The sequence below is a fragment of a genome, unplaced genomic scaffold, assembly GCF_019419815.1.
Source record: "Pyrus x bretschneideri cultivar Hongxiangsu unplaced genomic scaffold, Pyrus_bretschneideri_v1 Contig36, whole genome shotgun sequence".
NCBI lineage: Eukaryota > Viridiplantae > Streptophyta > Magnoliopsida > Rosales > Rosaceae > Pyrus > Pyrus x bretschneideri.
In genome coordinates, this window is record NW_025999679.1 from 2,015,631 (window position 1) to 2,020,052 (window position 4,422).

A 4,422-nucleotide genomic window follows, 5' to 3' on the forward strand; every position below is an offset into this window, starting at 1 on the left:
CGTTTCGTGTTTCTCGTGTTCGTGGCATACCCGATATCTTAACAGGTTGTGTCATGTAACACCTGTTAAAATAAACAAGTAAAATGACCCGACTTGAAATCGAGCTGATAATATTAACAGGTAATATAACCCGACCAATTACCCGTTAAGGAAACTATATTTTAAACCAATAAATAATCAATTGAAAAACATAATACTTTTTTTGAGTGAAAAAAAGGTTGCGCTTGCACGCCCATGGGACTCTCGAACCCACAATTGCTTGATTAGAACCAAAACACAAATCAATCTTCTACCCGTGCAAGAATGGTGCAGGCCATCGACGAAGACTACTCTTCCTATGAGCCTATGTGCCATGCCTATGGGCACTAACAATAAAGGAGATCAGACTTCATACGAGACCATATGCAAGGGATCCCACCTTATTGTGAGTGTGATGCCATACACAATGGACATAACCTAGACTTTCTCGCGTCAGCTAGAGCCAATCTGTGTCCACCAATTTAATTCACACCCATACCCCTGCTTCCAAATAGTAATATTATTTGTTGGTATAGTGATGGTCTCTCATAAAATAATTGGCGATTTATTCTATCTGTTTAATTTTTGCGTTTATTAAGGTACTATAAGTGACAAGGCTATTCTCCATATGCAGCATAGCAAAGGCCATCTTGAAATCACGGTGGCTTGAAAGGCCAGTATAATCTCCACTGACTCGTCATCGTTTACTGAATCTGAATCTTTAGCATCCATTGCTTTTGAAACAAAATGGGTATAAATTAATTAATAGCTTTTCAAACAGGTAGGATATTACTAAGAGTAACAATGGATATTACTAAGCAATAAAGCATTCAGCATTAGGCAAGATAATACCAAGTTTTCGATGCGGTGCACTGATTGCAAATCAATTGGTATACTTGTCAATATATAGGAACCATTTTGAGGATGGAAACAGTTCAATACTTATTGTCTCCACCGAGCAGTTCAATACCATTTTGGGCACTTTGTCTTTTTGCCCTGTTTTCTAAACCCCACCCGCGCACCAGACTACCAAAGTGAATACTGAACATGGTGCTCTGTGCTTTTATTAACTTTTGGTGCTTCCTCGAACCAAAGTTTCAAAAGCAAAGTAAATGAATTAAATACATGTTAAATATTTTTAATTTGCTTAAAGACCAGTCAGTAGTACATTGTTCGTGTTCTGAGGTCAAACACTAAGCAGTTAGCACCAGCATGTTGAAATTGCAGACTTAAAGTTTTTCCAAGGCACCAACTACTACTAACTTAAATGAGTTTCAAGAACCATTTTATAAGCAATTCACAAGCAGTTCAAAGAAATGTAGCACCAAAATCCAACAAACTCTTATAAGGTATACCAGGACACGCATATATACAAGATCAAATTTAGCTGCAGAGAACACTAGCAAAAAATACTCATCAAGCAATTTTCGAAATTTACCTACAGAGGTTATAAACAGCCAGCATCATCCTCTATAAAGTAACTATCCCCTTCCACACAAAATTTCCCACATAAAATTCTACCACTCCTTTATAGAAATTTACAAAGACAGTGGAAATATAAAACAATCCTTCAATTAATCAAGTATATAGACCACTTCCACCTACAAAACCATATAAAGTTCAAACTTTTAGGGGTGTGTTTTGGACATAATTGAGCAGGCATCTATAGACTGATTTGCCCAATGTCTTTTCGAGGGTATTTGATTTGGAAAAGCGCATATCTGTTTATTTCTAATATTTCAAACTACAGCAAGCTCATCAACAATTCTTCCCCACACTTACCCCATGTGTGCTTAAGGTCTCTCAAACCTAATCCCTATAAATATTATCTACGCTCAAAATTTTGAACCTAGTTTTGCAAACCCAGAAAGCAAAAGAATTTCTACACATCATTGAATTGAAACGAATTAACAATTATGCACATTGTGCAAGGATCATTAGATTACATTCAACAACACGAACTAAGTTTAATAGTTCACCAAAACCGTACCACCGAATGCAAAAGAAGAAACAAAAACATAAGATTTATGAAGATACAACATTAAACAAATAAAAAGAACAGAGATATTCAGATGTAGAAACAAAATCGAACCTGAAGTGGAATCTGGAGAATGCAGAGATCTAGAGACGACCAGAGCAGAGATGACAAGATCAAGAATGATTCTGTCGCGTCCACTGCACGAGGGAGGAGAAAAGAGATGCTGAGAGAGGCTACCGGAAGAGCATACGGCGGGAGAGAGGGGCCAGGAAGAACAGGCGGCGGGTTGGGAGAGAGGGTTACGGGAGTGGGGAGATAGAAAGGGATTAGGGCTGGCTTTTGTTTTGAATTTTGATCAGATTAGATTGTAAAATTGGAAAACACAAGGGGTTTTTTTGTCCAAAAAAATTCTAATAATATAATTGAAATAGAATCTAACGGTATAGATTTACTCTCATTTATCTTACGGTTGTTATTTAAGTAAAGTTTTTAATAGTTTTTAATTAATGTAGAAGTGTAAAAAATATAAAATATATATATATAAACGCTTGTAATGACAAGTTTTACAACTTTTGTGAAAAGCTTAACTTCAAAATTCGCCTTTATAATCATATAAATCATATATCAAAATTTAATCGTTGATTGTTGTTTACATTTACGCTTCATTTTTCTCATCAAATTTTGTTTTTTCAGATTTTCTTTTTTGAAAACATGATTTATTAGAGGATGCAAGAAGATGAACGGTTTGGATTGTTGATATTATGTTCAGAGTTTTACGGTTAGTGAAAATATTGCTTGATGTTTATAAAGTTTCTACAAACTATATGACATCGACTCATATTTTAGTTAACCGTAAATATAGAAACGTGATATCAAAGATCTAAACCGTTCATCTTCTTACATCTGCCAGATGATCATGTTTTCAAAAAAGAAAATTTTAAAAATGAAATTTAGTAACAAAAATAAAATGTAAATGACAATTGACAGTTAAATATAAATTTAAGGTTTATGAATTATAGTGTTGGATTTCGAAGCTGGCCCCTTCATGAAAGTTGTAAAGCTTGTCATTATGAGTGATTGTGTGTATATATATATTACATTTTTTACACTTCTACAATAATTATTATTAATTTTATTAATTTTTCCCTTAAATAAAAAACATTATTCATGAGGGTTTGAAGAATTTTAAAAATCTAAACGATAATGTAAGTGTAACCATTATCTACTCGTGGAGGAATAATGATGAATCACAAGTGTTTATATATTCTTTCACATTTTTCATACTTGTATGTATGTCTTCTTAGTTCTTACCTATACAAATACTATACTAGTTTATTTTAATTTTGGACAATAACATGTTAAGTAAAATTTATCCTAGTAATGATAATAAGGAACTCTCATAATAAAAATATATAATGACCAAAATTTTTTTTTTAACTTATATAGAATAATAATAAAAAAACTATATACTATATATTTAATATAGAATATATTATATATATTAATATGGCTATTGTATTTTATAATTAATCTTAAGTAATTAAACTTTAAAATTATCAAAATAATATTTTTTTCTTAACGGGTCGAAACGGTTTCCCCACGTGTTACCAACGTGTATACCAGTTAAGAACCTGTTATTAACAGGTCTTTATCATGTCACCCGATAATGACCTAATTAGTTATTGTGTTGATCCAAAACCCGTTATTTTCGCGTCGTTTTCGTGTCGTGTCATTGTGTCGTATCAGAAACTGCCAGGTCTATTTTTTGTCAAACTAAGTACACAAACAAAACATTAATTAAAACCCAGTACTTTTGTAATACATTATTATTAAATATTGGGACATTTATGAGTGGACATGATGAAAAAGCACATCTTACACATGTTGAATGCGATGCACACCTCAAGTAGGTTAAGACAAGACATGAGGGTTATATACACCACAACTACCTTGTTTTGTCAATTTCCTAACTAGTTTGCCAACCAATCCATGTAGAAACAAAGCATGGAAGGCAAAATTTGATATCCAATTTGCACTTTTTAGTTTGGGATTTCACTAATATGAGGATGATGCATTTTCCAAGATATGAAACCCTAAAATAATGGGGTAAGTCTCATCCCTTTTGGCGCCTAGTCTTGAACAGAATCCCAAGGCCAACATGCTAATGCCGACTGGATTTACACTAATGTAAGGAAATTTTTTGATTCCTGACGTGGTAAAATATTAGGTATGTTCCAATTTGTATTTTAGTTCAATTGTTGAAATTTCACAAAATTTTCCTAATGTGTGCATACGACATGCATACATTGTGCATATCGCTTACATAAGGTGTGCTTTTGATGGGCATGGCATATTTTGTGCACATGGTTTGCATAAGGTGTGCATGGGATGTGCATGTAATGTACATGGTATGTGCATATAACAAG

The 4,422-nt window shown here is 33.3% G+C and overlaps 1 long non-coding RNA gene across 1 annotated transcript; it reads right to left on the reverse strand.

Annotated features, from left to right (window-relative positions):
* Positions 1 to 520: 520 nt before the first annotated feature.
* On the reverse strand, positions 521 to 2,338 carry LOC108868087. The gene is made up of 2 exons (XR_007261051.1): positions 2,111 to 2,338; positions 521 to 752 (listed from the first exon to the last, which is right to left on the reverse strand). It is a non-coding gene; the product is annotated as an uncharacterized LOC108868087 (long non-coding RNA).
* Positions 2,339 to 4,422: the final 2,084 nt, after the last annotated feature.